Source organism: Olea europaea, chromosome 10 (genome assembly GCF_002742605.1).
Source record: "Olea europaea var. sylvestris chromosome 10, O_europaea_v1, whole genome shotgun sequence".
Classification (NCBI taxonomy): domain Eukaryota; kingdom Viridiplantae; phylum Streptophyta; class Magnoliopsida; order Lamiales; family Oleaceae; genus Olea; species Olea europaea.
The window spans coordinates 31,062,969-31,075,914 of record NC_036246.1 but is presented as its reverse complement, the minus strand read 5'-3'; positions in this window follow the sequence as shown (position 1 = coordinate 31,075,914).

The window sequence follows — 12,946 nt, the reverse complement described above, 5'->3', positions numbered from 1 at the left end:
GGGGGTGTAAGCGGATTTGGTTTAAGGAATGGGGGAATGGGTATGGATTGGCCTTTATTTTTTTTTTTTTTTTTTTTGTCACTTTTTACTCTTTATTCTTTTGTTTTCATTCATATTGTTTTTGTTTTTGTCTTAAATCAAAGTAAGTATACAATGATCATTCTACTCAAAATTAAATTTTTAGCGGTCAAATTATCATTTCCCATTACAAAAGGGTTCTCAAGTATAGACATTTAAAAGTTTTGGGACTCTTGGTACTAGAAATCAATGATTTGAAACCCATTATCAAATTGTACAGAGGTTAAGAGGATCCCATGCCGTTTACCTCGAATTTTATCAAAAACTAGTTAAAGTTCGATGGCCATGGCGACCTGAGTGGAAAGTCTGATGACCATGGTGACACTAAATAAAAGATTCGATGAACATGGTGAAAGATCAAAGTACGATGACCATGATTACACTAAGTAAAAAGTACGGTGATCATGAGTAAAATTAACTCATTTTCACAATATATGGTTGCCTTAGAAGTTATTCAACAATTGAGAAATAACAATTAGCAGACAACACTAGAGTAAAATAAAAATGTACTGCTGCGAGTCACTTAACTTTGACCAAAATTGCATCCAGGTCACCCACCTTCTATTGCAATTAAATCACCAATATCGATTTACGTGTAAATTAGGTCATTCATTTGCAATGTGGTGCTATCAAATCACCCAATTTCAATTTACTTGTAAATTTGGTAATTTTGTTTATTGTACTGTCATTAAATGGCTAAATAAAGTATTATACTGGTCTCTACGTAAAAATTAATGGATATCTTGCTTGAATGTCCATGTCACACAACCATAAGTATCACTCATCTTAAAAAAAAAAAAAATAAATAAATAAATAATAGAATACCTTTGACTAAAAAACATATGAGCAAAAAACACTTCTTTACATGTGAATTATCCGTTAGTTTTTTAACATATAGGTTAACATATTACGCTAGTTTAACCGATGAGGTGGACATGGTTCATTTGGTTATGGTTTTAAGAGAATTAAATAGAACCATAAACTAATGATTTTCTTGATAACAGAACCAAATAGTTTTTTTAAAGGTATGGAACCAAACCAAACCGAACCGATCCATTCGGTTCTGAATTGGTTTGGTCTGGTTCTAATTCTATTATTTAAATTTTCAGACTTACGTCATATCCATAAGCTAATAATATATACTTAAATTAAAAATATAATTATCAAACATTTAGCAAATTCAAATTATCAGTCATCAAGATTTCAAAAATTCAAACTAACAGACAAAATATAATTGAATGCTTCTTTGCCAAAAGTTAATAATATCAAGTTTCATCTTCATCTTCCATCCAATCAATTACTTTACATAAAGCCACCATACCTATATGAGACAAATGAAATATAAAACTAAAATATAAAATTAAAACTTGAAACTAATAATAGGGATGGTGACAAAATGACCAACCCAAGAAACTTAGCCCTTACCATCCAGACAACCATCATCCATTTAATACTCCATTACTTGTGTTGTAACTTTAAGAAACTCTACAAACATAATTCAAAATATACATTTAAAATGAACAAAAATAAATTAAAATCATTTACAATTAATAAGATGTTACGTGAAAATATTTTATAAAATTTTCATTACCAGACTCAATTTCTTAATAGAACTTCGTCTTCTTAATGCAAATTCTATCTTGAGTTACTCTCAAATGTATAGATTCTTCTCGTAACTAATCTTGGGTACAAATTAAAGCCTCAACTCTTGTAGGAGTTAAATAACTCCTAAAACAATCAAGAATGCGTCCTCTTGTACTAAATGTCAACTCAGAAGCAAATGTAGATACATAAATGTCAAGCACATCTCTTGCAATATTTGACAAAATTTTAAATCTTAGAGTATTTATCTTCTACCAATTCTAAATATCAAATTTGCATCAGCTGCATCTTTATTTGGTTCCATCAAATATTTTTGAATCTCATCTTTTCCAAACAAACAGCCTTTGTTAGTTTTTAATTTCTTGTACCCGAAATCAAAATTATTAAAGTCATTTGAATCATCATCAGAACCATCCAACAAAGTGACTCCATCATTAGTATCACCACTACCACTATCTTCATCAGTATTGCTTTCCCATCCCTTGTATTGATTGTACAAAGTATACAATAATTTATCGAATTCATTTTTTGTGACTTCAACCATGTCAAAGTCATACATAATACCAATACAATGTACAACAAACTCCAATTTATATCTTGGATCAAGCACAACTGCTTTGTTTGAGGGATCTATAGGACATCGTTTGGGACTCTTTTGAGTTTGAATTGGAAGTAATAAGCCTAATGGGCTGTACAAAAAATAATGGCTATTAGACTGACTTCAATTAATGCAAGATCAAATTCATATAAAAATAAAATTATAAATTAAGTTTGGTTGTCAATTCTAGAACTAGAACCAAAACAAAACTAGAACCAAATGATTCTCAATACGAAGAACCAAAATCATTCATTTTTTGGTGGAACCGAACCAAATCGCTCAATTTGATTTGGTTCTGGTTTGGTTTGGACATTTTGTCCACCCAATGAATAAAGCAACTAGGTTTGCAAGTAGATAAGTTGACTTACCTTATTATACAAAATTGAAAATGAGTGATCAGATTTGTAAGAAAATAATGACCCAAAGTGCACTTAATCCTACGACGATATCAAACCACCAACAATCGAAATCAAACTCTGAATATAGGTGTTTTACTTGAAAAATAAGTACTTCCGTATCGAACAGCTGTATCATCTACAAATAATTTGAGCCTATTGGGCTTTGAAAATAGGAAAAACACAGCCCACATACAAAATACCAATACAATGTGCAACAAACTCCAATTTATATCTTGGATCAAGCACAATTGCTTTGTTTGAGGGATCTATAGGACATCGTTTGGGACTTTTTAGGGTTTGAATTTGAAGTAATAAGCCTAATGGGCTGTACAAAAATAATGACTATTAGATTGACTTCAATTAATGCAAGATCAGATTCATATAAAAATAAAATTATAAATTTAGTTTAGTTCTTGGTTTGGTTCTCGATTCTAGAACTAGAACCAGAACCAAAATCATTCATTTTTTTGTGGAATTGAACCGAATCGCTCGATTTGATTTGATTCTGGTTTGGTCTGGACATTTTGTCCACCCAATGAATAAAACGGCTAGGTTTGCAAGCAGATAAGTTGAGTTACCTTATTATACAAAATCGAAAATGAGTGATCAGATTTGTAAGAAAATAATGACCCAAAGTGCACTTAACCTAACGACGATATCAAACCACCAACAATCGAAATCAAACTCTGAATAATAGGTGTTTTACTTGAAAAATAAGTACTTCCGTATCGAACAGCTGTATCTACTACAAATAATTTGAGCCTATTGGGCTTTGAAAATGGGAAAAACACAGCGCACATACTATGGCGACTGAACTCAGAAGTTAACTCGGCCCTAAAACAGCGGGTTGGCCCAAAATGTCTTAGAAATGAGGGAAACTCGACGAAATGTTTTTGAGATAAATGCTTACCAATAGGTGTTAAAAGTTACTTATTAATTAAAAAATTTTACTTTTCAGACGCTTTAAGAATTGCATTGATATTTTAAAGAGGCTAACTTTTGTAAATTGTTTGGATAGCTTTATATTATTGGGTTTAGGAGCTTAATTATTTCAATATTTAGAAGAGATGAGATGTACATCAATAATGAAGTACAAAATATAATATAATATTATAAAAATACGTATATTTATAAGTATTTTAGACCTTTTACAATTTATCGACAATCACACTTTCAAACCTCGTTATTTTCACTAAAATATCTATTGATGTTTATAGTGACGTTGGATTGATATCTACTAATTTCCATGTTAATTATTCTAGATCTTCATCAACTATACATCTTCTTTTATTTTTATTTTTATTTACTTTTTCTGCCATTTAGGCTATGGCAAACTTGCTCAGTCTTTTCTAGAAACGTGCAGGGGCGGATCCAGCCGTTTTGGGTTGTGAGGTCAAAAATTAGAGTCGTGCTACAGTGCTCACATGAATGATCGCGGAGTTGACACAACACACACACACGAGGTCGAGATTATTTCATTCATGGGATCCCGCTGGGCATGTGAAAGCGTGATCACTTGCGAGTTCATCCTCGTGGGTTGTGCTTAACTCCAAAAATTAATGTGTAATTTTTTAAAACAATATAATATTTATAAAAATAAGTTAATACGTATTTTGACATCTTGAAAGTGTCTTATAATTCGATCATTATCAATATTGTTAAATAAATTTTGCTACATGTATAGTTTTGTTTACCATGTCATTTATGGATGTTGAGCTAACGACGAGTAAATCAAATTGGATGTAAAAAGTAAATGAAATTTAAGTTTAACGAAAAAATAATTTGAAAGTAATTCAAATTATATTTAATTCGTAATGATTTTAGAATTTTTGACATCATATTTGATGTAAAAATTTCTAATAAAATGATGTCAATTATATTGGAAAATTTATAATGAAAAAAATAAACGTTAATGAAATAATTGATTTTTTTTAAAAAGATGAGTTAAACACCTCTTTTAATACGTACGTTTGACGCTTATTTAACGAAAAAATAATTTGAAAGTAATTCAAATTATATTTAATTCGTAATGATTTTAGAATTTTTGACATCATATTTAATGTAAAAATTTCTAATAAAATGATGTCAATTATATTGGAAAATTTATTGTGAAAAAAATAAACGTTAATGAAATAATTGATTTTTTTTAAAAAGACGAGTTAAACACCTCTTTTAATACATACGTTTGACGCATATTTAACTATTTTTGATATCTTTTTGAACCATTCGATATAACTACAATGTAATTTTCATAACGAACTTCTCGATGATATAAGCGATTTGTAGATTTGGATAATATATGATCATTGAAAAATTTTAAAAGTTAGCATAATATCAAAATTTTCGAAATACTAATTTGGAACGGCATACTTTGATACATTGTGACTTTTGCTATGGTTGATCATTTCGCACACCATTAAGAAGCGAAAAATTAGGCCATGAGCGCTAAGAAATAATATTAAGAATATAATATTTCGATTTCACTTGGTATGTATTAAAGTGGGTCAAAAACGGGTTAAAACAATCATTTTCTTAAAATAAATAAATAAATAAATAAAAACCCAAAATTTTGTGGGGTCATCTGACCTCACATGACCCCATGTGGGTCCACCCCTGAAATGTGTAATGGTATTTATTTCAAAAACTAAGAAAAAAATAAATTCATGTCAAACATTTAGTCCTTGTTTGATCCCATTCTTTGGGAAAAAATACGTTTTCCTACAGTACTTTAATATCATTTCAACCACATATTTTTCAATAAAATAATATTACACATAAATCTAAAACTATTTTTTTTTACTTTTTAACCACATATTTCCCATCAATACATTATTGAAAAATTTATTTTTTCCCCCAAAAATGAGGCTCAAACAAAGGCTTAAAGAATTGGCTAATACTTAAATAGTAAACGTTGTATGTATGACTCTGACTTGTTATTTCACGTTATTGGTGTCCACGTGAATAATTTGGAATGTAATTGAACGTTGAGATCACGTGATTAAAGAATGAACGGAATTAATGTACATTTCAATTTGTAATCTTTATACGTACTTTTGGGGCTAATAATTAATGTTAAAATGTCCCAACCCACATTACTTTTGTATTGCCCGACATTGTCATTGTACCTTAAAAAACTTTCGAGTGCTATCCCCCCAGTGGTGGCTATACATGTGTCACATCATTCTTTTTATTCTTTTCAAATTTTAATAGGTGGAATTGGATTTTTTTGGGGGAATGATTGATTAAAAAAGAAAGAAAATTTTTCGATTTGAGTGTAATATAATTTTATGAAAAATTGTATAATTAAAAATAAGAAATGATAAAATAAAATTTGATTTAATGAGGGTCAAGCGGGAGCTTAATTTGTCTTCTCATTATCATCCATGATAACACGTTTTCTAATTATTTCAGACATGTCCGCCACTCAAATTATCAAAAGTTACATGTGTTAAAGGCATGCTTTTTGTATAGTATTTCTTGATGTAGGACTATATTTTAAAATTTTTTTGTCGATGGTATTGAATTATTGACCACAACAAGAAGCAACTCATTAATATAGGACATTTTTATTTGTTGGGCGTGGAAGCTCCAAAAACACAAGTTGATTTCAATGGATTTTGAAGAACGAGATTATAATGACAATAGTGAAGTAAACTAGATTACGCGACGAAAAACAAGATTAAATTTGTAAAAGAGAAACAAAGAAGATTAACGCGGAGGGAACAATGTTTTTTATTGAATAATATGGAGAATACAAGCCAATTTAGCTAACTGTTATAATTAAAACTGAAAAAATGTGCATTTAATTTATAGGCCACGACCAAAACACCTAAAAAAGTCCTAAAATGTAAGAAAATATATTATAATTAGGAGAAAATGTGGGCGGAATTCTAGTTTCCTATTTTATCTTGGATACAATTTGATTTTCTTTTCAAACTTAGATTCTAATTAATTCCTTTCTAAGCCAAGTCAAACACGTAATCCTAAGACTCCTATTCCATATTTGAGTCACAAATCTAACAATATCCACTTTGACTCTAATTCCAGTACTACGAACAAAACTCCTAGATTTCAAATTCATCTACATCGAAATTAATTGGTCGAATCTCCTCAACACAGTAACAACCCCATATAAACCAAACACTCGTCCTCTGCCCCGCGTCCACAATCGACACCCGAACCCAATCCTCAGGGTTCCCAATTTCACCAAGGAATTAATGTTGATCACGCAGGGCCGAAGCACACCCTGTAGCAAGAACCATACCAGATGCTTGATCAGAAGGCCCCTTGCTGGAATTGTCACCTTCAACGTCCCTAGAAACATCCCAGACATTGTTGACACCACGGTACCTACACTCGATGAGTCCTACCCCAACAACTTAACACAATGTACCCGCTGAAATTGGTGGCAAAGCGGAATCATCAACGCTCACCTGGCAGTGTTCTGAATCGACTCAGAGCCCAACATAAGAGGTACTGTACCAAACTGAATTTCCTCCACGGTACTAAACTTGTCCAAATATCTCATATTAACTAGTTTTTCACTTCCCTATAAAATGTACAACTGGAATCTTTTCCGTCCATCCAGTACAACTCAGTCTCCTTTTTAGACCTTCAAGACTCCACCTCCTTCAGAGAATTTATATCCTTTTGCATCTAGGGTACATAGCGAAATGAGATTCCTTCTCAGGTCAGGAACATGTCGAATCTGATCAATTATTCTAAATGTTCCATCCCGCAGCCTCAATCTGACTCGACCGATTCTAGCAATACGACAAGATTGGTTGTTTCCCATTATAACTCCACCTTATTGAACAACCTCATATGTCTTAAATAAATTCCTATTGGAACATATATGGTGCGAACATGCTGAATAAAAAATCTACTCCTCGTCAGGCCTAGACTCCACATCAAATACCACGATCAACATCACATCTTCACTATCTGAACAATTCTCAACTACATTGGTTTCGTCTGAATTCAAAGGTTGCGCCCCACGATTTGCAGCTAAATCGCCTTTAGCCTACAACATATCGCAATCCTTCTAAATATGTCCATTCCTTTTGCAGTAGTAACATGTCACATTACTAAATCTAACTCTCAATCTGCCTCTTCGTCGACCACATTGAGATATAAGAGCTTTCTCATCTCTTGATATAGCTCTAACCAAATGCTTCATGTTCTCTTTTGAATACAAAGCATCATAGACATATTCTATAGTGAAAGTATCTCGACTATACAAGATAGTGTTTCGAAACGACGCATAAAATCCAGGCAGCGAATACAATAGGATTAAGGCAAGATCATTTTCATCGTACTTGACCTTCAACGTCTCCAGATCTGCAACTATTTCCTTGAACACGACAACATGGTCTTCCAACGACTCTCCTTTCACCATGCGATGTGAATACAGCTTCTGCTTGAGAACCAACTTTACTTGTAAGACTCTTAGTCATACACAACTGCTCCAACTTCAACGACAAAGCAGTCGACGTTTTCTCCTTCAAGACATCTTACAGAATATTGTTGGACAAATGAAGATGAATCAATGAAACAGTCTTCCGATCCTTCCGTTGTTTTTCCTGCATTGTCGAATCAGCTGGCATCTTCTCAATACCCAACAATGCATCATCCAAATCAAATTGCGCTAAAATAGCCCTCATCTTTACTTTTCACAACAAGAACCTTGCATTGCGATCTAACAGTGGAACATCATACTTCAACCCATTCATCTCGAAAGAATCTCAACCAATCCACATAAAATCAACAACCTCACTCTGATACCACTTGTTGGGCGCGGAAGCTCCAAAAACACAAGTTGATTCCAATGGATTTTGAAGAATGAGATTATAATGACAATCATGAAGTAAAGCAGATCACGCGACGAAAAAAAGATTAAATTTGTAAAAGAGGAACAAAGAAAATTAACGCAAAGGAAACGATGTTTTTATTGAATAATATGGAGAATACAAGCCAATTTAGCTAACTGTTACAATTAAAACTGAAAAAGATGTGCATTTAATTTATAGGCTATGACCAAAAAACCTAAAAGGGTCCTAAAAGGTAAGGAAATATATTATAATTAGGAGAAAACGTGGATGGGATTCTAGTTTCCTATTTTATCTTGGATACAATTTGATTTCCTTCTCAAACTTGGATTCTAATTATTCCTTTCTAAGCCAAGTCAAACACGTAATCCCAAGACTCCTATTCCATATTAGAGTCACAAACCTAACACTATTGATCTATAGTCAATTTTGACTCTAGAATAAGGATTACATTCTTCTTTGATAAGACGAATATCCTCCTAAGACGCTAGAGTCTTGAATCATCTTACCCTTATTATAAAGTAATTTGTGATCATAATGATTTCCTAATAAAAATGAGCATATAATGAACAAATTTGCTCTGATACTTTGTGTTTACTATAGCCATGACGATGGAGGTACATTAATATAAGTTTTATCATACATTTGTTTAATATTTTCTGAATAATTATATCATGAAGCTAATTGAGAAGGTTGTGCTTCTCTAGTTGAAACTCTTGTATAGAATTTCGAACATATGCTTCTTGAAATTAATTATTAATCCAAACATAAAGTCTTCAAAGTTTCACTAATAAGCGACTAAAATTAGCTTTGAGAAAAAACAGAAGACACTAGCAATAATCAAGCTGAAAAGGATGATGATTGAGGCATATATACATTTGTTTTAAGCAAGTCGGCTTATAGTTCATATCATGATATCCACCTTTCATTGTGCTAAGCTCTAATCAAACAAAGTTATGTTTGTTGTGTCCTGCATGAACAAATTGTCATATCCGATTCTTCAACTTATCATGTTGAGAATTTAGCTTCACTTTCTTCTCTTCCAGAACATTTAACCCTCGTTTGATAGCCATTATTTGGTGAAAACCATGTTTTGAATAGTGATTTTTAGGAGAATGTATGGTTAAAAGTAGAAAAATATTGAATTTACGTATAGAATATTTTATATGAAAATAAATAAATAGAAAAAAGAGTTGGAAAATAATAATTGTCAAATAGGGGCTTAGTTTCATATCCTCAGTCTCTCTTCAAGTCCAAATAATGTAGAATATTTTATTGTGTGAATGTATGGTTGAAAATGAACATATAAAAAAAGAGTTCAAAATAATAATCCTTTAACTTATCCAAATATTTAACTTATCACGTTGAGAATTTAGCTTCACTTTCTTTTCTTCTAGAACATTTGGTTTCATATCCTCAATATTTCTTCATGTCCAAGTCATTATTAGTCGAAGAATATCAATTTTCCACATTTATTCATACACACACGTCTACTTAGGCCTACAGTATGTTCCATTAGCGAAAAATTATAATCGTACACAATGAAATCCTGAATCTTGTACATAATGCTGATGTGGCGATAATTTTGAATTCAAAAAAAGTCTAGTATAGTCGAAATATCTTCTATATGAGTAGGGTTCATTTCACAAGAAAATCACAATTTCTCTCTCTTTCAAACGCTCGCTCTCTCTCTCTCTCTCTAAGAGGGGGGGGGGGACAAAATCCCTCTCTCTCTCTCTATAACCCTTGATTTGTATTGGGGACGAAGAGCTCCATCAAATAGTCGACGGCGAGGAGAAAGGGGAAGACGATAGCATCACAATTTCAAATCTTCGACAGTGAAGAGCTTCTTCAAGTTAAGATTTGAAACGATTTTTATAGCCATTTTTGGTATTATTTTCACTTCTTTTGGACTACGCAANCGGAAGCTCCAAAAACACAAGTTGATTCCAATGGATTTTGAAGAATGAGATTATAATGACAATCATGAAGTAAAGCAGATCACACGACGAAAAAAAGATTAAATTTGTAAAAGAGGAACAAAGAAAATTAACGCAAAGGAAACGATGTTTTTATTGAATAATACGGAGAATACAAGCCAATTTAGCTAACTGTTACAATTAAAACTGAAAAGATGTGCATTTAATTTATAGGCTATGACCAAAAAACCTAAAAGGGTCCTAAAAGGTAAGGAAATATATTATAATTAGGAGAAAACGTGGATGGGATTCTAGTTTCCTATTTTATCTTGGATACAATTTGATTTCCTTCTCAAACTTGGATTCTAATTATTCCTTTCTAAGCCAAGTCAAACACGTAATCCCAAGACTCCTATTCCATATTAGAGTCACAAACCTAACACTATTGATCTATAGTCAATTTTGACTCTAGAATAAGGATTACATTCTTCTTTGATAAGACGAATATCCTCCTAAGACGCTAGAGTCTTGAATCATCTTACCCTTATTATAAAGTAATTTGTGATCATAATGATTTCCTAATAAAAATGAGCATATAATGAACAAATTTGCTCTGATACTTTGTGTTTACTATAGCCATGACGATGGAGGTACATTAATATAAGTTTTATCATACATTTGTTTAATATTTTCTGAATAATTATATCATGAAGCTAATTGAGAAGGTTGTGCTTCTCTAGTTGAAACTCTTGTATAGAATTTCGAACATATGCTTCTTGAAATTAATTATTAATCCAAACATAAAGTCTTCAAAGTTTCACTAATAAGCGACTAAAATTAGCTTTGAGAAAAAACAGAAGACACTAGCAATAATCAAGCTGAAAAGGATGATGATTGAGGCATATATACATTTGTTTTAAGCAAGTCGAACATGGGCAAAAATAACCGAGAAGAGAAACTTGGAGATTTCATTCAACATCATCATATGCAAAGGAAAAAGAGTTTCGGAAGACGTAGAATAAAATCTATGTAATTGAATGGCTTCCACTTATTGTACTTAAAATTTCAGTGATGGTTGTCCTGGGAGCACATTTTCTGTTAAGGTGTCTTGATCTAGAGTGGTTCGCATTGTATGTAGTGAACTATTACAAGTGTTCTCAATCAAGTTTTCATATTACAGAAAAGATTGCTTATTTGGTTGTCCACCCAATTATGCTATTTTACAATTCATCGCATCATTACAATCTTGATCTTGTTCTACTTAGTAAACTCGAGTGTCATTGGAATTTCCATCAAAATGGATACTATCATGCACACTATTTGCACCTAAATCTGTATAAATATATGTATTCCCATAAGCTGTGAGAATGTTAGGGAAAGAATGGCTCAATTGGAATCAAAACGTACAGAGAGCACACAATTCTTCAATTTTCAGCATTTCAAGAACAATAAAGTTCCTCGAAAGAAGATAGTATTCAGACATTAAACCATATGGTCACATAGAATATTACATCAAAATCTGGGAAGGAAAAAACAACCTCTACATCAAAATCTGCTAGAATTTTAAACCCCTACATCAAAATCTCCAATGCTCTCCTGCGTGCCAACCTCCTACCAACCATGGAATTGCAAATATCATTCACAAACTTTTCAAAATATTTTCATTAATTAAATATGAAACTCAGAGGTAGAAGACTGACATAAGACAACAAATAACAAATATGAGAGTTAACTGCGTCTCAAAATATTGGTAAATTTATATCATGAACATAGAATGAACATGAAATTTCAAACCATAAACTGAAGCAAATCTTTTATGCTGAAAATAAAAATAAATTTGAGATAAGATAAAAAATTTTATCTGTAAAAATATCACTAGGAAATTATTTTTTGTATCGAACTTGTAAGACAAATAATTACTTTTTATATTGTAAGCTTGTAAACTCGTAAACCACATTAGCTTGTAAAGACACTAGTAAGCCATATTTTAAGTGAAGAGTATACCACATCATTAGCAAACTTGTAACACAAATAAATGGAAATAAAAATATCAACAATTTTTTTTTTTCGAAGAATGGGGAAGAAACAGGGGCTGTATATCTATCTTGACATTTTTTTCTGTCTTGATATTTTTGTCAAATAATGGGGATGAAACAAGCTAAGTTGGTGTTATATTAATCTCATGCTAAAATACTTGAACATTTAATGATGATGAAGCTTTTTTGTCTTTTTGTCGGCTCGATGCAGCCGAGTTTGGTGCCATCTATAAGTTATGGAGAACACACTCAATTCAATATGTACAGTGATTATCAAAATAAACAATTTCTCTCGAAATCATACCTTAGGATAGATTTTTGATTTCCTAGAACCAGCTTCTAGATATCCCTTTCGGGGAAGTTTTTTAGGAGCTTTCTTGCTTTTTGTGTATTTCAGGTCCAAGATGATTCTACTACCACACGTTTCGGCTTCAGCCAAGTGTTGAGAGCCCACGCTACTATACTTCAACATTGAAAAATCATTTGT